Source organism: Hylobates moloch, unplaced genomic scaffold (genome assembly GCF_009828535.3).
Source record: "Hylobates moloch isolate HMO894 unplaced genomic scaffold, HMol_V3 SCAFFOLD_13, whole genome shotgun sequence".
NCBI classification, from domain to species: Eukaryota; Metazoa; Chordata; class Mammalia; order Primates; family Hylobatidae; genus Hylobates; species Hylobates moloch.
Genome location: NW_026652288.1, coordinates 14,298,484 through 14,320,814, shown reverse-complemented (window position 1 = coordinate 14,320,814; position 22,331 = coordinate 14,298,484).

Below are 22,331 nucleotides of genomic sequence, written 5' to 3'. Positions count from 1 at the left end.
CATGCTAACACCCATGGAGCAATTTCTTCCTGTGTCATTCCCACATACCAAGGACCCTCTGTTAGGGAACTTGCCATGGCCTCCTGAGTATCAAGCTAATTGCATCACATCCCTTGTCAGATCATAAGCTTGTCAGTTCAAACTCTGGTCCTGGTTCATCTCTGTTCCCTTTACAGAGGCTGGCCCAGGCTACGTCAGAAGCCAGCTGGGTGCATGGTAGGGCAGCTGATCTAAATCAAGTGTAATTAACTATAGCATCTGTATTATGCATGATGGGGCTGGGGCTAGGGTAAGGCAAGAGAGGCACCTAGCATGCGAAATCTACAGAAGCACTTGCAGGACTCTGAGAGCATCTCCTTAAATTTTACACCCTAGGCATCTCTCTTGCGTTACCCCAATCCTGGCTTTGGTGAGTGAAGTGGGAAAAGCTTGGTGGTCTCCCTTGAAGAGGCATTTGCTGGACTCCTTTTGTAATGATGGTGTAGTCTTCTATTATGAGGATTCTTATGATCAATTGAGAAGAGCCCCCTTGCCTCTGCCATTATTCTCTTATAGGCTGTACTTCTGCAGCTTCCCTCCTTATCCTAATCCCATGGGGTGGAAGGTAGTCAATTAGTCACGTCCAGGTTTGGTAAGGGCTTTGGACTTCATTCCTAGTGGAATTGAAACACTTCACAGTTGCTGACCAGGAAGGCAACATGATTTGATTTGCATTTTCAAAGATCACTCTGGCTTATGTGTAGCCTGGATTGTTCATGACCCAGAATTCTGTGTAGCACTATCCACCCCCCACATACGTAACTACCCTTTTAGACAAAACACAAATGTTTGTAATATATAGAGTGTGTAGAGAACTCCTCGGTTTGTAGATATTCGTATATTTTTTTTCTTGGCTAGAAACTTACCTTTAACTTGTAAAAAAGGTTCTGATTTTTGTTTGGAGCAAACATTTATGATGCTCTTAATAATAGTTGTAAATTGTCTCCTTTTCCTCCTCATTGGTCATCAAGTTCATAACGCTTCCATGCTGTTTCATGTGCACACATTAAGTATTTTGGTTTTGGCTGTGCCCTTTCCCAAGAAAATTAAATGTACGTCTAGTGGCTGTAGGAGCAGGTGCCATTTCTTTGGATTTGTCACAGAGGAAAACATGTTATATATGGGTGTTCAATTTTATTTGGTGTTTGGAATAGCAAACATCTTTAGGGACAAGAACAAACTTTCACAGACCTTGAACATTATCCAATATAAAATCCTCTCTTGGGGACTGTGATCTCTGGATCTTACTGCAGCCACAGTGGGGAGCCAGCAGAGATGGGTTTGGATGCCCTCCTGAATATGTTCCCCCTTCATAATCGCCTTCTGTAGACACCTCAACCCCCAATCTTCTTTTCTTTCTCTTTTGGTCTAAGAAAGTAGGTTGAGCAAAGCAAAGCTGAGTTATTTGGGGGGTAAGAGAGGAGTGAGGGGGAAAAAGGCATGTGTTTTGTGTGTGCATGTGTTTTAATTTCTTTCTGTGATGGGGATGAGTTTACCAAAGGGTGATGCTTCTACTCTAAGACAGTGGTTATCTAACCAGGTTGACATGCTCACCTGGGAAATTGGTTGAAAGGGCAGTCCCAGATGGTTATGGGATTGAATTGTATACCCTCCAAATTCTTATGTTGAAGTTTTACCCCTCAGAACCTCAGATGTGACCTTGTTTGGAAATAGGGTCTTTGCAGATATAATTAGTAAAGTTAGTTTACGGTCACACTAGATTTAACTCAGTATGACTGGTGTCCCCAGAAATAGGAAATTTGGAGACAGGCATGCACTCAGGGACAATGCTTTGTAAAGATCAAGGCAGTCATCGTGGTGTTAGAGCAGAAGCCAGTGATGCTGAAGACCGTCGTGACCATGGTGAGGGGAGAGGCCTGTGGGATGAGGGGAGAGGCCTGTGGCAGAGGCTTCCTCACAGCCTCAGAAGGAAATGAGCTGCGGACATCTTGATCTCAGGCTTCCCGCCTCCAGAACTGCGAGACAGGTTTCTGCTTTGGAAGCCTCCCAGGGTGTGGTGCTTTGTTTCAGCAACCCCAGCAAATCCATACACCCTGAGCACAATCTCGGAGGCCAACCATCTGAACTCTTCAGGAGCCCTTCAGTGGCATATGAGGATGGAAGGTGGGGGGTGGTCCGTTCCTTCTGCCCCGGCTGCTGTTCCCAGGCAGCTGCAGACGCCCTCATATTGGAGCTTCTGCGTCCTCCCTGACTCACTCAGTGTTTTCAGAGGTCTTGTGGGATGTGTGGACATGTTGCAACCAGCAGATGAGTCAGTCAGTCAAGATGAGATTGTTCACTCATTAAAATAGACTTCGTTGACATTCCTCTGGTTACCAAGAAAAAAAAAATGCTTGTGTACCATCCTGCTACATAATGTCATGTACGAAAAAGCAAACGTACCGCTTTGTTCTCAGCACCTAGTTTCCAAAGTTTGTTAAAGACAATAGTATTTCTAATTTCAAAGAATTTGAATGTACTTTGAAAACTTACAGCTTCCTGGGTTGCTAGTTAACCACAAATGCCCATCAATCAATGAGTGAGTGGATAAAGAAACTGTGATATGTATATATGATGGAGTACCGCTCAGCCATAAAAAGGAATGAATGAACAAAACTTGCAATGACCTAGATGAGATTGGAGACTATTATTCTAAGTGAAGTAACTCAGGAGTGGAAAACCAAACATTGTGTGTTCTTACTGATATATGGGAACTAAGCTATGAGGACGCAAAGGCAAAAAGAAACTGCTCTTCATTCTAAATGTCTACTAAGGCATTCAGTATTCTTTCTGACAAACAAGTCCCACCAGGCCCACTTTTGTTTCCTATAGGACTCAGTAAGCAAAGGAGACAAACTTCTTCCCAGACAAGGCCAGTTAACAGTGTATACATAGAAACGGAAAGCTGGAGGGCGCTTTTAATTTTTCTTCTGGCCAGTCTGACCTCTGAGACCAGGCTGCTTGTCCGACAGCACCGGCTTTGCCATAGTTATCATTGCAGAGTCTTTTTATCGTAAGTCTGTCTCAGCACATTTCAGCATTCTTTGACTCACCCTTTAGGCTGGAATTTATCAGGCTTGTTCTGAGCCCAGAGGTGATTTTTTTTTCTGCTAAAAGTTTGGTAAATTTCTGCCCAGCCATTTTTATCTTGTTGAAGCATGAAGCAGAGTTATCATGTTCTGAAAATTGTTTAGATGCTTTCCACCCACCTCCAGCCACATAACAGGAGCTGTTTTCCCTTTCTTTTTAAGCAAAAATTTTCCATGGCCTCTTCTGAGTACAAGAACTGCCTCACTGTCACACTGAGATTTTTTTCCCTTGCCTGCAGCAGCCCAGGAGAAGGCTCATGGGCTTGGTAAAAGGTAGGCTTGAGTTTAAGTCTCACTTTTCCAATCGCTAGTTGTGTGATCTTGGGCAAGGTATTTAACCTTTTAAAGCTTGGCTTTCCTCACTTATAAAATTGGATAATAAACACTTTTCAGACTGATCTTGAGTATTCGAGTTTATATACGTAAAACGACTGAGGATGTGGTTCTCAAACCTGTATGCCTGGAGAGCTGTTTTATGTTTCTGTTTTTGTTTTAATGGACTTTATTTTTCAGAGCAGTTTTAGGCTCACAGCAAAATTAGGTGGAAGGTGCAGAGATTTCCCACACACTCTCTGCCACTACACATGCACAGCCTCCCCAGCTATCAACAACCCCCACCAGTGTGCACTTTTGTTGCAATGGATGGACCTACACTGTCACACCGTTATTACCTACAGTTCATAGTTCACATCAGGGTTCATGTTGATGTTAATGTTCTGTGGGTTTAGACAAATATATAATGACATGTATCTACAGTATAGTATCATACAGAGTGTTTTCACTGCTCTACAAATTTCCTATGCTTCACCTGTTTATCTCTCCCCACAAATCTGGCAACCACTGATCTTTTTACTGTCTCCATAGTTTTGCCTCTTCCAGAATGTTGCAGTTGGAATTATATAGTATGCAGCCTTTTCAGATTGACTTCTTTCACTTAGTAACGTGCATTTTTGTTTCCTCCATGTCTTCTCATGGCTGGAAAATTCATTTATTTGTAGCCCTGACTAACATTCCATTGTCTTGATATACCATAGCTTATTTATCCATTCACCTATTGCAGGACATCTTGGTTGCTTTCGAAGTTTAGCCATTATTCATAATGCTGATATATATATCCACATGCAGGTTTTTGTGTGGATATAAACTTTCAGTTCCTTTGGGTAAATACTAAGGAGCATTAACGCTGGATTATATTATAAGAGTATGCTTAGTTTTGTGAGAAACTAACAAAGTGTCTTCCAAAGTGACTACCATTTTTCATTCCCACCTGCAATGAACCTGAGTTCTTGTTGTTCTGTATCCTCACCAGCATTTGGTGTTATGCTCTGGATTCTGGGCATTCTAACAGGCATGTAACGGTATGTCATTGTTGTTTTTATTTGCATTTCTCCGATGACATACGATGTGGAGCATCTTTCTATATGCTTATTTGCCATCTGTCTGTCTTCTCTGGTGAAGTGTCTGTTAAGGTCTTGGTTGGTTGTTTTCTTATGGTTAAGTTTTAAAAGTTCTTTGTATTTTTGGTGAACAGTCTTATCAGATATGTCTTTGCAAATATTTTCTCTCAGTCTGTGGCTTGTCTTTTCATTCTTTTGACAGTGTCTTTTGTGAAACAGAAATGTTTAATTTTAATAAAGTTTAGCTTATCATTTCTTTCTCTCATGGATCAGGCCTTTGGTGTTGTATCTAAAAAGTCATCACCATACCCAAGGCCACCTAGATTTTCTGTTAGGTTATCTCACCAGGGGAGCTTTTAAAACAAAACTGCCCTAGACAAGATGAATTTGATTTTCTGTGTAGTGAGGCTACACATCTGAGTAATTTTTAAATGCCCCAAGACTCTGAAGCTCTGTGAAGGTTAAGGACTAGTGGGTGTGATAAAGATGAACTTCAGAAGCGTTATGCTAAACAAGAGAAGCCATATAAAAAAGACTATATTCAGTGTGATTCCATACATGTCATATTCTAGAAATGAAAAAACTGTAGTGACAGAAATCACGTCAGTGGTTGTTGGGGCCAGAGTTGGGGAAAGGGATTAATGTAAATATATATGGGGAAATGTTTTGGGGTAAAAATGTTTATAAATTGATTTGTTAATACTCATTTACCTACATATCTCAAAAAGGTAAATTTTATTGTATGCAAATTTTGTCTCAATTAAAAAATGAGCTAGTAGGATAGGTGCTCCGTAGCCATTGTTTCGATAACGATGATGATGTAGCAGGAAGAAGGTAGCAGGTGTTTGAAAACAATTTCCAAAGGTGGTAATTTTGATGAGGACCAGCTTGAAACTCCTGAGGCATTACAAGATAGATAGCTATAAATCCATAATTTGAAATGTGCACATTAAAATGAATGCTATTTGACATGCTTTTAGTTCCAGATGTTCAGGTAAGCATGTCAAATGGGGCTTGCTGACTCTTCCACTGCTAATGAAGAATAAATATCAGATGACTGGAAAGAGTGTTAACATGAACACTGGGGACGTATTTGAGCCGAGTTATCTGAACTCTCTGAGGCTTCCAAGAAAACAATCACAGAGAAGCAGAGACTCTTGGGCAATGCTTCCTAGGTCCCTTTTCTGCTGGGACCGGAAGAATGGAGCTTTTAAAAACTCAGATTTGAAAAAAAAAAAAAAAAAAAAGTCTTGAGAATGTGACATGTCTGAAGTGCAGAAACGTAGGAAGTGGAGATCAGCAAAGGCCCCTGGTTGAGGTTTCAGGCAGAGATGTGTCAGAGCTTTTGCTCAAGTGCTATTATCCAAACACAGGGTCCTGTTCTGCTGGTGACTAAAACTTGTGTTGCATATTGGCTTGCTTCTTTGGAATTGTGGTTCTCTAGCACAAAACAGGCCAAAATGGTTCTTACCTCTTTTTTCCAGTCGTAGCCTTTAACAAGTGATTTAAACTTTCAGAGTGTTAACTTCCTCATCTAAAAATGAGGAGGATGTTACCTACTCTGCAGGTTTATTGGAAGAAGTAGAGCTAATGATATATAAAGTGCATGGCACTGTGCCTGGCACATGGTAACAACATCTTATATTTAATGAGTCAAACCATGTCCCAGGCACTGTTTCTCTTGGTTTACCCAAATTATTATTTTTTTACCACAACTTTATGAGATAGGTATTGTTGTTATTGTCCCATTTTGTTAATAAGGAAACTGACGCATAGGGAGGTTGGTAATTTGGCCAAGGGTGGATGGAAACAGCATAGCTCCACATCCTGTGCTCTTAACCACTCAACTCTACCCTCCTGGTGCATGTAGTATGCTTGCAATAAATGGTGGGAATATGCAGGAAGCTCAGTATCATTAATCTGTCTGTGAATAGGACTGATGCATCAAGATTTTCTAGATACCATGCTAATCTGTGTACATACATGCATTTGTATTAGGTACAGGCAGGAAGTTTTCACAAATGAAATGCATTGAGTGTCATAGCAAGGCATAAAAACCTAGCTTGAATCCCCATCAGCCCTTCCCAAGGTGTGACATTAGGCAGGTCACTTGATCTCTTTGAGCCTTTATTTCATGTCAATGAGACAGGAATATTTCTACTTATCTCTCCAGAGGGTTGTGAGAGTTAAATAAAATAATGTATGCAAATGTACCTAGCAGATTGTCCAATATACATAGGAGATTGGCAAATGTATATTTTTAAGATTAAAACTTGAAGAAACTCTCAAGAGAAGCTTGCAGCCTAGCAAGATGAAGAGAGATCATATTTCGGGCGTGGTCTCGCAGTTTCTATTTGACTGCTGATGCTTCACAGTCATAGCTCTCATCCCTGTTCTGCCTTCTGTCCTCCAGAGTAAGGGAGGAGGATAGCACTCACTTCTAAAGTGAGAACCCTGGGCTTGCAAACAGAGTGGCCTTGCATTTGGTCACCGAGGCTCTGAGTCCCCTGGCTCTGTGCCCAGGATGATGTCTTGCATTGAGGATATGCCAGGGAAGGAGGAGGCATGATCCCTGTTCTCAAGGAACTTATCAACCATCTGTGAGTGGCAAGGCTCAGATTGCATTTGAGGATGGTTAGGCAGGACCAGTAGTTGTTCATCCTGGTATCTCCAGCACCTGGTCAAGTGCCCAATATATAGTGGATGTTTCATAAGTGTTGAACAGATAAAGTCCTACAAGATAGGGTGCCAGGTGCTCAAGAGGGCTGCAAACTGGATGTGCAAGATGCAAAGTAGGCTAAACGACTAAGTGTTTGGGTTTCTGGGCTTTTGGACTTCTCTTTATCGGAATAACCAAGGCTCCTCTCTCCTTGCCGGCTGCTCTGAGGTGCTGCTTACTGTACTGGAAAGTGTTGGCAATTTCCTCTAGCAGATGCTTCAGGAACAATGGTGAGGAAGTTTCCTTTGCGTGCTGGAAGAATCCCTGTCAGTGAACAGAGAAAACCCACCCAGGCTGGTGACATCTGATTTCATGAAAGCCTTCCAGGCTGCAACTGTGGTGCTTGGAAAGGCCAGTGGGCAGAACGCCAACACACATTCAGAAAACCTGCATGTCGTCACCTAGCTCTGTGACCTGAGGCAAGCCACACTTTGCAGGACTTCAAATGCCTCACCTCATAAATCCTGATCTTCTGGTGCTATGACCAGCTACCACATATTGTGGGCCTGCTATGTCTCAGGCCCTGTCCTAGGGAATTTGCCTGTGTTATGTCTAAATTATCCTTAGACCCACCTCACAAAGTTGGGTCCCCCATGTGGAAGGTGAGGCCTCTGGACTGAGGAAAGAGCTCTTGGAGGAGAAACTGCCTCCTACTTCCCTGCTCAGCTTCCCACGTCTGCAGTGGCCTTCTGAGATGACGGCCCTGCTGACTACGAGGGAGTGCTTCCTACACAACGACCTGCTCCTTCTCTCTGAGTCACATGCTCAGCTATTTATTAATGACAAGATAGATCCATTTTGTGCATCAGAAGAAAAGCAAACTTTCGTAAAACTTGTCATTCAGGACATCCCCGGGGATCAGCTGAAGAAGCCACTGTGGGGGGCTGAGATGAGGCCCTGGCCAGCCCCTGGCTCTGTGTTCCATCTTCTATGTGACCCTGAGTGAATCACTCTCCCTCCCTCTCTCTCTCTGGGCCTCAGTTTTCCCATTTATAAAGTGGTGATGATAATCTTTTCTTAGTTTTTAAGACTTCCAGGTTAGCAAAACTGAGACAGTGCTTCTGAAAGGTCTTGAGGTTTTAAAATAATTCTTGTGACATGAGCAGACTTTGGTGGCCTGGAGAAAGGGTCTTTGTTCCCTAAAATGCACCCTTTGCTCATTATAGTCTGAAGTCTAGAGGCCTTCATCCTTTTCTTTCCTCTCCGGAGAGAAATCACACTTTAAGTGCCGACCTCACCTCCCTCACGCTGGAGACGGGAGTTGGGATCCCTGGAGGAGGTGATTCTTGAACTGGGATTCCAAGACAGCTGGTAGTGGCCTGGAGCAGAGGAGAATGCTGTTTCCCACACACTGAAGCTGAAAATTCTTAAAAAGCCATCCATCCACGACCACAGCAATATGTCTGTCTCTTTCAATTAGGATGTGAATTCCTGGAGGCCAGAGATGATATATCATCCATTCCTGTATCCTCAGCACCTAGCATAGGACCCTGCACAGAGTAAACACTTTATGAAAATGCACAGAAAGGAATTAAGTTGAATGAAATCATTCAAACACCAAGACAGCTGCTGGACCTGGCAGTGAAAAAAGCCCTGCCAAGCCTGGGTGGAGGTCATTCTTGAAAGCTGGTGCATGTCGGGGGTGGGAAGTGGAGGGAGGCTTATTCTCTCTGACAAATAGATGGAGACTGTTTTCCTATACCCTTGGGGTTTAATCTTTTCTTTTGAATCTTGCAAGCCCATGGCATTGAGTGCTGAAACCCATTACAGAGCAATTGTCCTTGGAGCTCAAGTTCCCTTACAATTCTTTTCATGGGAGGCTCATATGATGGGTGCCGACATTACTCCATGAATCATAGACACTCCTGCTTGAGGCTCTTAGAAATGTTTTTCACTTGCCTGGATCTACCAAGCAATAGAACTTTATTCCCCTTTCTGCACTCCGAATGCCCTCATCTTCAAGAAAGGGGCTTTCCTCAAAGCCTCCTCCTTAGAGGAGGAATTTTTAATCAAATATAGAAAAGGCCATAGATCTGAGATAGAGACACTGTGAGGACTGATACAATTGAAGTAGTGCAAGAATCTGATTCTATGAATCACAGATTCAAGGCATGTGAGGTCAGGAGACACCTGCAGACAGGATCCGAGGAGCTGGAAAGCACAGCCATGCAGCAGCAGGTTTTAGCCAGTGCCTGAGATGCACCCACTGCAGTCCTGGAATCATGGGATTGTCGGGGGCCCTTGCGTCTCTGCCAATCACATTCCTCACCATGCCCCCTGTCTATGAGCCCCTGTTCCAGTGTTTCTAAGTGCACAGAGCTCCCTGAGTCTGGGCGCTCCTGCCATGAGTCCTTTCCTCCTGCTACAGCCTGGTTTGAACACCCTTTCTGGTGGTCCTTTGCCTGGAGAGCTCTTAGAAATTCTTTATTATTTAGATAAGATATCAGCCTGACTGGAAATTCTCTTGGACTTCCAGCCTGTCAGGGTGTTCCGTCTTTGCACCTCTGTCTATCAGAACACATTAGATTTATTAATTGGCTATTTGCTTCCCATAGTGAGTCCTGAAAGAGCTGGGGAATGATGTGAACAAAATTATTTTTCAGAAAGGTCATTCTGCTGACTTTTGTAGGAAGTATCGCTGCTAGTGTGAAGACCCAGGGCAGGGAGAAGAGATGGGAAGATATTGGAGTAGTTCAAGGGGAAGAGCGAAAGTTTGCCATGAGGATATAAAATGAACAGCAGTGTTAGTTTGGAGAATGGTGCAGGATGAAGGAAGAGCCTAAACACCTCCTACATGATGGAATGTTTTTAGGAAGCCTGCTGGATGTGCTACAGAGAACAGAATGGAAGGGACCTAGGGACCTAGGGGGTTTTCTACTGACAGGCAATGTGGCTGCAAAAGTTCTCAACAAACAAAACGAAAACACTTTATCTGATTTTTGCTGAGGAGTTTCTCTAGCTGAGCGTAAAGCCCTGGCATAGTGAGTACCTTTGCTGTTAAGGTTGCCGATCTCCTTTACTCTCCCAGCATTCTCCTGCTTGTCCAAGCCAGATACACTGCCATTCTCTTCCCAAGAGGTGTGGGTGGACAACACATTTCATCCAAAAGCCTCTGCTCCCACACTTCTCATGGCCTCTAGGGATCTATGATCAAGTTCTTGCTTGTTCTTAAAGGCTCAGCCCAAATGTTTCCTCTTCTATAAAGTTAGAAGTGCTCCCTCTCATAGTGAAAAGTTGCATATATAGAATATTGACATTTTCACCTGCTCTGTGATCTCAGCAACTTACTTCAGCCTCACTTTCTTCATTTGTAAAATAAAAATAATCAAGAACTGCTACTTTATGGGTTGTCAGGATTAAATGGGAAAGTATGGAGCATTTAGCACTCTGCCTGCTTATAATGGGCATTGAATAAGTTATCTACTTTATAAATATTGGATATTAAAAAAAGAAGTGCTTTATTTCTTTCGTTGGTATCCTTGAAGCTAATTTTAAGCAGGTGTTAGTTCTTCCATACATTGGAGTTGTATAGGCATGTGCTTTAGCTATTTCTTCCTCTTTGATAATTATTTTTGCGCCCCACTCTCTAGAGCCCCAATCTGACAGAACACTTTTTTCTAGCAGGTATCTGGAATTACTCTTGAAATGAGTGACATAAAAATATCAAGGCCAGCCTGTCTGTAGGAATGAGAGAAGATCATTGTTTTAACTCCTTTTTGCTAAGAAGAGCTAGGGGGATTTGAAAATGTGACACATAAACCCAGATATATTCAGGGACAAGAGAACTAGCAAAACAAATTAAAGAGTGGAAGTGAGGTGAATGTGTGTGAGAGATGTGAGTGTGGCTGTGTATAAGTGTGAGTGTGCACATGTGCATGTGTGAGATTGTGGGTGCATGTGAGTGTATGAGAGTGTGGCTTTGCATGAGTGTGGATGTGTGCACGTGTGTGAGTGCAAGTGGGTGTGTGAGTGCATGAGAGACATGAGTGTGTGGCTGAGTGGCTGTCTGAGAGTGAGTGTGTGCATGGGCATGTGTGTGAGTGTGCAAGTGTGAGTGAGAGTATGGGTACAGCTGTGTATTTGTGCACACATCCGTGTGTGTGTGCATGAGAGCATGTGAATGTGCATGGGTGGCTGCATATGAGTGTGAGTGTGCACACGTGCATGGAGTGTGTGCACATGCATGTGAGTGTACTTGTGCATGAATGTATGAGAGTGTGAGTGTAGCTGGGTATGAGTGTGTACACATGCATGTGTGTATGAGTATATGAGAGTATGTATGTGGGTGGCTGTGTGTGAGTGTGCACATGTGCACTTGTGTATGAGTGTGTGTAGCTGTGTATGTGTGCACATGCATGTGAGAGTATAAGTGTGCATGAATGTATGAGAGTGTGGGTGTAGCTGGGTATGAGTGTGTATGCATGTGTGTGTGTATGAGTATGTGTTTGGGTGGCTGTGTATACAAGTGTGAGTAGGCACACGTGCACGTGTGTATGTGAATGTGAGTAGCTGTGTATGAGTGTGTGCACATGCATGTGTGAGTGCAAGTGTGCGAGTGTGTGTGAGTGCGTGTGTGGGAGTGAAAGTGCATGAGCATCTGAGAATGTGTGAGTAGCTGTGCATGAGTGTGAGTGTGTACATATGCATGCATGAGTATGCAAGGGTATGAGTGTGGATTTGGCTGTTTATGAGTGAGTGTGCACACGTTTGTGTGTGTGTGAGTGCATGAGAGTGTGAGTGTAGCTGCATGAGTATGCACATGTGTATGTGTGAGTACGAGTATGCATGAGTGTATGAGAGTTGTGTGTGTAGCTGTACATGAGTGTGAGTGTGTGTACATGCATGTGTAAGTGTATGCAAGTGTGTGAGTGTAAGAGTGTGTGGGTGTAGCTGCTTATGAGGGTGCACATGTGCATGTGTGAGAGTTCAAGTGTATAAGAGTGTGGGTGTAGCTTGTGTATGAATGAGTGTGCACACATGCATTTGTGAATGTATGCAAGTGTGTTAGTGTATGTGTGGGTGTAACTGAGTGTGCACATGTGTGAGTGTGAGTGCATGTGTGGGTATAGCTGTGTATGGATGAGTGTGCACATGTGCATATGTGAGAGTGTGAGTGTAGCTGTGTATGAGTGTGCACACATACATGTGAGTGTATGCAAGTGTGTGAGTGTATGAATGTGTGGGTGTAACTGTTTATAAGTGAGTGTGCACATGTGTGAGTGCAAGTATGAGTGTATGAGTGTGTGGGTGTAGCTGTGTATGAATGAGTGTGCACATGTGCATGTGTGAGAGTGCTAGTGTGTGTATGAGTGTGTGGGCGTAACTGTGTATCGGTGTGTGCATGTGTGAGAGTGTGTGAGTGTATGAATGTGTGGGTGTAGATGTGTATGAGCACATGTGCATGTGTACAAGTGCAAGTGTATGTATGAGTGTGTGGGCATAGCTGTGTATGAGTGTGTGCATGTGCACATGTGAGAGTGTGAGTGTGAGTGTATGAGCGTGTGGGTATAGATGTGTATGAGTGAGCACATGTGCATGTTTGTGAGTGCGAGTGTGCGTGAGTGTATGAGTGTGTGGGTGTAGCTTTTTATGAGTGTGCACAGGTGCATGTTGAGTGCAAGTGTGTGTGAATGTATGCGTGTGTGGGGTGTGTGGAGGACGAGGGACAAGAGGGTACCACAGGGAGCACGTGATCAGCAGCATAGAACTGAGCACAAAAGTGGCCCTCAAATACTTGTACATTCTCCTTCTTCCTCCCTCTCTGGGTGGAATCTTTAGGACTGCGAAAACAAAATGCCCTGAAAATACCTCAGCACGAGAGCTGCTGATACAAGAGAAATTCGGCTGATAAAACGTGGCTGGGCAGCAGAGAAGCCACTTGGCGGAAGTCCTCGGATTCTTGCTACCCACATTGGTTCCAGAACTAGCCTCCTGTCTGAAGCTAAGCTCTGACTCACTCTGGAATGGCCTCCAGTGACCTGTTCTCTGAATGTCATTATCCATTTTTGGTGCCAACCCCAGTTTTCAGAGGTCTGTTACAGGCCTGGCTCAGTGCTGTTCTGGTTCTGCCAAATCACACTGTGTGACACTTCCTATTTTCTTTTCATCTTTGACTCCTCCAAACTGTTACTCCCTTAGGAAAGTGGTCTTGGAGGAGCTGCTTAACCTCTCTTGACTTTAGTTTTTGAAAGATGGTGGGATAACCTCCAAACTTTCCTCCTGTTCTGATAATCTGTGGCTACATCATGATCTCCACCACTGGAAGACTTTTTCCCACACAGAGCTCCTTTTCAGAGCGGAGCAGATGACTTCCCTCTGCAGAATGACCCAGGCCACCACATCATCCCCTGGGAAGCCTCTTGGCTTCATGCTGGAGAGTTTCTTCCAGTCTCGCAGTCCTCTGGCAAGGCTGTGGTGCACACCCACGGTCTCCTTCACTACCTGACTGCTCACAGGTTCTCTTCAGGAAATCTCATAATCCTGGCTCCCACACTCATAACGAGAAAATGCCTTCCAAGACAGAGTCTTTCCTTTAACCTTTACATGAAAATAAGCCAACAGATGTGGATGATTCTGAAATTGTCTCTTTGCCCTATGAGAAAAGGTGTGTGGCACAGATTGAAAACAAAGCTCTCTAACTGAGGCAACATAGAAAGTATTTCATTCTGGCTTCAGAGGCCCCTCTACCAGCAGAAAAATAAAACGTCTTAGGAATAATTCAGTCATGTTTTTGAACTGCCTCTTAGCATTTCCTGGAACAAATATCCTGGATATCTTTGAGAACAGGAAAGTGCAGTGGGAGGGACTATCTTGAAAGGAGATCTAGTGTCCTAAGGCTCTTCTGTCCAGCAACTGGAGCCTGGATCCTGTGGAGATTTTGCTTTCGGAAGTGATAGGTATTTTTTCCCACTCAAGTCAGATTTAGAGCAATAGAGAGTGTTCCTGTTCCCACACCGTGCTCCTGCCATTAACCTATGATCAATTGGAATCCATTCTGCATCCCTTCCTCCATAGGATGGCCATGAGATCCTGAGAACTGCCTTTATCCTCAGCTTGAGGAATGGGACCTAATTTGTCTAATTCCAATACAGGCAATATTACTGCCTTAGAATAGTAATTGATGTATGCTACCCAGGCCTAAATCAATCAGTCTATCCATCCATCCATCCATCCATGGCTGTCTTCTGGCCATGGGGATTAATTTTCTGATGACCTCATGATCCATTTCAGATCATTGAGAAGTGAGGGAGAAATGTGTTGGAAAACGTGGGGAGTTGCTTCCTTCTCTCTTTTAGCCTCTGGGAAATACCACAGTGATTTTGTCTCTGTGAGCCTGAAAGTGAACTCAGTGCATAGAGGAAAAGACAGCTGAGTGACTTGCAGAAAAGTAGCCCGTGACACTAGGCTCAGGCAACCAGGAAGCCTATTCTACTTCTGGGCTTCTCATTGTGTGAATCAAAACATTTTTTCTGTATTTAAATTAGATATATTGTTTTTCTATTATATGAAACATAAAACAAATTAATTGATATAGGGGGATTAAAAACTTTGTGGGGAGAAGGAAGAGTGAAATAAAGAAGACTTCCAAGGAGAGATATAGGCATAGTGTGTTTTGGGAAATTGTTGGTGGTTCTACGGGTAGGAGTAACTCCAGTCATTCCAGAAGGACCGATTTGTACACTGAACATTGTGCTCCTTGAAGGCTCTGTGTCTTTATCCATGAATCTCTAGTGCACAGCACAGGGCCTGACATACTTTGTGAATGAATAAATCAATGAATCAATCAATCAATGCATGTATGCCTCTTCTGTTGCCTCAGGCCTTGCAGATCAGCAGTTACAGGAAAAGTTGAGAAAAGGCAGCAGTGAGTACATCAGAGCAATCAGTTGCCAATTTCAAGACAGTAGAGGCCAGAATGAGATAATGCATGGTCCTCTCTGATGACAGAGACTGATCTGGAGAGGCCCTGGAGAAACTGGAACATGGTGAGACCTGCAGTCAGAAGAGCAGTGTGGAATAAATATTCGTAGAAGTAATGCCAGTTAAATCTGTTTTAGACATGTTTCCTTAAGAAACTTGCAGGCTTGAAAGAATTGCAGATCTGCCTGGTGGGTATGTTTTCCTGGAGGTGGTGGGCTGGCTCAAGCCCTGTGAGGTGTGGCAGTCCCATGAGATTGCCCAGAAAGTGGCTCCAGGAAAGCGCTGGCCCAAGGACTCCCAGAGTAATTATAGTATCAACTGCATTATCAGTGCCAGCCAAGCCTCCTGAGAAGAATGAAATCAATCTCTTTCATTTTGCTTTTCTATCTTTACCAACTGCAAGTACAGAAACCAACTGGGGATAGCCTAGAATTTAACATGTGCTTACCTCTTTTGTGGGTATCATTGAAATCGGAGAGCTCAATTAAGACATCCAGTTGCCAATATAAAATTCACTGATTCCTAGAGAGAGGATTTGAGATCTTACACTTCCCTTGCATCCCTCTGGCATCTAACTCCATCAATCATCCATTTTCTCTTCTGTTTCTGAGCCCTGTGCTCTGTACTAGTGCCTTGCTTTCAGTGCATGGATACACTTGCATCTCTATCTTAGCACACCACAAACTCCAGTATTGCTTCAACCACATTTCCCTCTCGTTTATGCCTCCTTTTCTTCCTGTATGACATCATCTAAATTCATGGATCTAGCCTGGACCTAGACTCCAGGTTCATTGTCTCATTCCTGTACCTTCAAAGACTATCTGCCCTTGAGCTTTTATTCCAACCACTCCCCAAAACAGCTCTTACCTGGGACAACCATAACCTCCGGGTTGCTGGGCTTATTGTGTATTAAAATTGCTAAAAAATATGTGGATGACAATACAATCATTATCAAACTGGGACACCTTTCAAAACCTTTCTCAGAGCAAATGAGGGCGGGTGCTGGAACATGTATAACGTGACTCTCCAAGGAGAACTGGGATAAGGGGTGCTCTAACGATGAAGTAAGTTTACAAATATTTGTTCATTTACAGGTTATAAAAATGTGGCTGGGAGAGGCAAAACAACTTGTTCGAGGTCATAAGGCATGAATTAGGACTTGAAACCAGACCTCTGGACTCTAATCATTCATGTAGAGCTCGCTGTATACCAGGCACTGTTCTAAGCACTTTACAACTATAACCCTCATAGAAACTCTAGAAAGTAGGTGCCGTGCCTCACATCCACATTTTACAAATAATAAAACTGAGTTAGAGATCAGTAAGTGTATTGCCCATGGCCACAGAGCTAACAATGGAAGAAGTTAGACTTGACTTCAGAACCCACTGGGTAACTACTATGCCATGCAACCTTTCCATGGTCTTACTTTTTACTGTTTATCCTGGATCTTTCCAACCAGGGTATGTGATATACTCCAAGTGGTTAAAGGTGTTCCAAGATATTAAACATCTTTGTCCCTGGCACAGCTAGGTGGGGCTTGAGGTAGTTATAGCTTCTGGATTGGTCCCCTGTCCCTGGGAGCTGCCTTCACCCTTTACTCCAGTGGGCCACAGATGTTTTACATGTACTACCTGATGTGCAATAGTTTGGTAAGTATTGTCCATGGAATGGCAAAATTAAGATAAGTGCTCTGCAAATACTTGTTGATTTATCCAAACAGTATGCTATTATACTGTATAGGGACCTTTCAAAAATCTTATCATAGTCACTATAAAGTTTGCAATAGCAGTGGGATGAGGTGTGGGTAGGTATAAGAGAAAGAGGGGATGGGGATGAAGGAAGAGGTTCTGAAAGAGTGTTCATTGCAAAGGAATTTGTGTTCAGTTTGTTTTTATGTATACACCTCCTGCTGAATTTCCCATAAGAATAACCTTACTTTAAAAATGTTCCATTGAGGTCAAACTCACAATTAACTGTCTGGAATCCCAGTATAAAATAAGATAAACATGCTTCTAAAACAGAACTACTAAATGCAGAAAAGGGGTCATACCATGTAGTTATTTTATAATCTGGTGTTAGCTGATTTCCCCCAAGACAGAGATTTTAATAATTAAGAGTATTTCTGAAAGCATAAATTGTTGCTAATTAATATAATACATAATCCCCTTAATTCTCCCACATTCTATGCTAATATTACAATAATAATACCACTTAATAATACTTAAGCCTTCAACAATGCCAACAACACCTACATTTGCATGATAATTTGTAAAATACTGTCCTATCTAATATCTGAAATGAGGTTTTGGCATTAATGGGGATATCCTCCAATGTGCCCTGAAATCAGTAAGATGAACCTTTCTCTCAACCTTTCCATGAAATGAGAGTCCACAGACCCAGGGCTCAGACCCAGCTCCAAGGACATTCCCGGTGCTCACTTTCCCAGAATTTTTAGGATTTTTCACTCAAACAAATTGAAGTAGCCTCCAAAGGAGGGGAACCAAAGAGCTCCTGGGGTATTGGCAGGAAGAAAGGGGATCTAGAGAGTCCAAGGGGAGAGAAAGGGTCACATGCTCATTCTTCTGTCTTCAAGCTTTGTTCCTCATCTGCCCACCCCATCAAGAACTTTGCTCCTTTTAGAAGCCCTGCTATTTCCTTAACTGAAGAGGATAATTTTTTGATGAGCTACTCTTGAGCTTACTGAGGGATCATAGCCCTGGGCTTGGGGTTGGCTGGGATGTAGTTCAGTCTGATTATTGATGGATAGATCAGTTTCCTATGGCTGCTGTAACAAATTACCACAAATGTAGTGGCTTACAACAACAAAAATTTATTATCTTACATGTCTGGAAGTTGGAAGTACAAAATGAGTTTCCCAGGGCTCAAACAAAGGTGTCAGTAGAACTGAGTTCCTTTAAGGAGGTAATAGGGGTTAACTATTTCCTTGCCTTTTCCAGCTCCTAGAGGCTGTCCACATTCCTTGGCTCATGGCTCCCTCCCATCTTCAAAGCCTGCAGTCATCAATCAAGTCTTTTTCACATTGCATCACTCTGAGTTGACTTTTGTGCCTCTTTCTTCCACATCTAAGGATCCTTGTGATTACACATGGCCCACCTGCATAGTGTACAATACTTTCCCTATTTTAAGATCAGATGATTGTCAACCCTAATCCCATCTTCTACAATAATTCCCCTTTGCCATATAACATGACATATTCTAGGTTACTGAAATTAGGACATGGACATCTTTAGGAGGCCATTATTCTGCCTATTAAAGTGAATGACAGGTATGACAGTTGCAGCATGACTTCTGGCCACACATGGTCCTGATACCATTCAGTCTTACTTGGGATAACTGGCTCAGCTGAAAGTGACTGGTCAGCTTGTTGTCAGTTGACTGACATTCTTGATACATCCCAAAAATTCAACAGAAAACTTTAATCTGTGTCCAGTTTGTTACCTGTACTGCATTCTCTGCTACTAGCCATGTCTCACCAAGGTAACCTGCAAAAAGCATTGCTGCTACCTCCACTAATAATAATACCCTCCTCCTCCTTCTCTTCTTCCTCCTCCTTCTTCCTTTTCCTCCTCCATCACTTCCTCTTTCTTCTAATACCTAACATTTATCAAACACGTACTGTGTAAAAGGAATCAGATTAACTTCTTTAACAGAATTAGCTCACTTAATTCACGCAGTAATCCTGAACTAGGTATTACTTGCCCATTTTATATACAAGGAAATTGAGGCAACAATGCATGCGCCAAGGTTAGGGTGGATGTTGTCATCTAGATCCACATTCTTGCACAAAGAGATTAGGGACTGGTATAAACTGACACATGAGCTTAAAAGAAAGACAGAACCTTGCTGATGCTGTTCAACTGACTCTTTGAAAGTGCTGTAAGAGGGGGACTTGCAGTGTCCAGGAGGCTTTCCTGCTCTTCAGCCACACACCCATGGACATGCTTAGTTAATCAAAAAGGACTGACTTGGGGAAACCATGCCTCCTTAAACAGGAATTTCCTTTTCATATGTAAAGAAGGAATCCCAAATATTCAGGTAGATAGTGGTATAATTCTCAGTTAGTAAGTCCATAAGATCTACCTGGCATAAACTACTGTGGGCAACATGGACAAATGTAGACAAACCACCCCAAAAAACAGTTTGAAGGGGCCTCTCTAAATAGAGATGATTTGGAGCTGAGACTGAACAGTCATTGCAAGACCACATGCCGAAATTTATTTTCTGTAATAGCAATATTACAGGTGCCCTGGGCTCCTGACTCCAACACATTTGGCCGTGGGGTTATATAAGTTTAGGTTTCTAAATTTATATGGAACAGACGGTTCAGGTGGTAATGAAATGCTTTGGGTAAGTATAATTTTCTTTTCAAAAGAAAAGTGACAAAGAATTGCCAAGGTTTGGCGAGGATAATAACAGACTTTATATTTAGCTAGTGACAGCTCTCCAGAAAGCTCCAATTTCTTGGACACATATTGCAGGGTTACGAATCTTCAGGATGTCCTTGAAAGGTAAGCGTTAGGTAACGCTCTCCTGATTCCTTCCTGGTGCAGTGAAGCATAAGGAGGCCGCTCTTTCTAAGGCAAATCTGCCATGTCCTCGTGGCAGGACATGGAACAGTGAAAATCTTCCAATGGCAGAGCATGGGCTCATTGTGCATTTGATGAGGTTATATCATTACTGTTATTAATAGCATTATATTTAATAGTTCATGCTGATCTCCAAACAGTCATGGGCTTGCAAAAAGTAAATTCTGCCCAATCTCAGACACTTTCACTCCACTTGACATCTCTTATACTTAAAGTGCTGTAAGGGGATTGTAGGAGCTTGCTAGCACTGCAATAACAAAGTACCACAAACTCAGCGGCTTGACACAACTGAAATTTATACTCTCTTGGTGCAGGAAGCTAGAAGTCTGAAATAAGTCTGCCAAGCTATGTTCCCTCTGAAGGCTCTAGGGGAGGATCCTTTTTGGCCTCCTGCAGTTTCTGCTGGTCACCAGCAATCCTGGGCCTTCCTTGACTTGTAGCTGCCTCACTACAGTCTTTGCCTCCATCTTCAAATAACATCCTCCCTGTGTGTCTGTGTCCAAATTCCTCTCTTGTAAGGACACCTTAATTGGGTCTACCTTAATCAACTATGACCTTATTTTGACTTTGTTACATTTCCACAAAAGGTCACTTTCACAGTACTAGGGGTTAGAACTTCAATGTATCTTTTTAGGGAACACAGTTCGCCACTTTAAGGACTATCTGACTTACTGAGACTCACTCATTTCCAGTTTCTCTTTTATGATAATTTGAGAAAGATAGTGATTGTAATAAACATGGTAAACTTGAATTATTTTGCCCAGTAACTCAAGATAACACTCCAGATTCCATTCACAGAGCCAGTTCAGGCCTCAGAAGGTGCCAGCTTTGCAGCAAGATTCCAGCACATGTGGCAGTGACTTTTCATGGCAATGCCTTCAGGGGCGATGATGTGCCTAGGCAAAGGAGAAGGTTAAAAGAAAAGATGCTGGAGAGTTAAAAGGCTAAGAGAAGAAAAGAGAGAGAAAAGAAGTCCATGGAGTGAGGACTGCCCAAGAGAGGGCTCAGTTCGTGTAGTCCAGATCCCTCCCTGAGCCCTCTGTCTGGAATTCGTGAACCAACTCTTGTCCCCAGCCCTGCTGAGGAAACAAACAATAATCGAGACAGCAGTGCAGCTTCATCTCTTCTATATCAATATCAGCAACCTAGTCTAATATCAAGTCAGATCACCAAAAGCTTAAGGTCTAAATACCATTACTCTCATACCTGTAAAACTGCCACCAGGGAATGGCTATTTAAGAGGATGTCATTTTCTTTTATTGAGGGGCCATATAAAAAATGACCAAATAAAACATGTTTCTATGCTTTCTATAAAAATGCTACGAAGAGAGTATTCCTTCCATTGTTCCACATCCCTTACATAAAGATATCTGTGATGATTGCCTCTTAAAAGTTGCTGCCAGGAAAAGGTTTGCCTTTCCTGTCCCCCTATTTTTCTTGTTAGCAGGGAACGATAGCACTGACAATTTTGGTGTTTTATGGTTGTCGTTTGATTTTTGCCTTTGTTGTCAGAAAAGCACAAGGATATGAGTTTCTTGCTTTCTACCAGATGTTATGCTAGTTGCTTTGGTCTTGCAACCCAACTGTCAGAATAAAAGCATCATCTTATAAGGGGATTGGATGGAGAAAGGCCAATGGCATCAACCTCTCAAGTCACCAGAGCTTGATTCTGACAGATAGGAGCTACCAGGTCCAGAAACCTCCATGGAACAACACGCAGAGTGGTTCTCTAGTGTTCTAATATGACTAGAGCATTTGTTGAAAATGGCCTAACCCAAATTGTGGAACACTGTACCCTTTTGGCACATAATTATATGAATTATAAATGACTTTTAAAAAAGTATAAGTAATGAATATAGGACTGACTAGGCCAGCAGGATTTTGGCCAAATGTCCTTGTGACACCAATTACCAAATGACTGATCTCTTGTTTATTCTTCCCAGATGTAGTGAATTCGTGCTGTCCAAAAATCCCCTGCCATTTAATGCCTCTAACTGTTCTTGTAGGCAACATTATCTCTACAAAATCTCAGGGCATCCACACTTCAGGACAGTCCCTTATGAGTACACACTCTTGAGGAGCCCTCAAAGAGATGCCCAGAGGTTGGCTGCAGAAAGACAGCCCCATGCCTGAGGCAGGGCCTAAATCAGGCATCTACACTCACCCTCCTGTTTATAATTTAGAAAGGAAGTTTGTATTTGTGTATGCTTGTGTGTGTACATTTCTGTGCGTCCACTCACAGGCCATTTTCTCCCTGGTAATGAAACATCTTCAGAGTTTACCATATACAAGTTCATTATCTCCACTGTAGCTCACACATTGCATAGTATATAACAAAATTTACTCTGTCTAGAAAATGAACGAAATACGTTCTAGGTCCTCTGGGTTTGAAAGCATGCATTTTGAAAAGAGCTATTTGGAAAATATCAATGAGAAGCTGAAAAAGGGAATGTTGAAAAGGAGAAAAACATCAAATGTCTTCAAAATGAAAGCAGTGTAGATAACATAGAATGTATTCATTCATTCATTCGTTCATTTAACTATGATTTTATTGAGCATG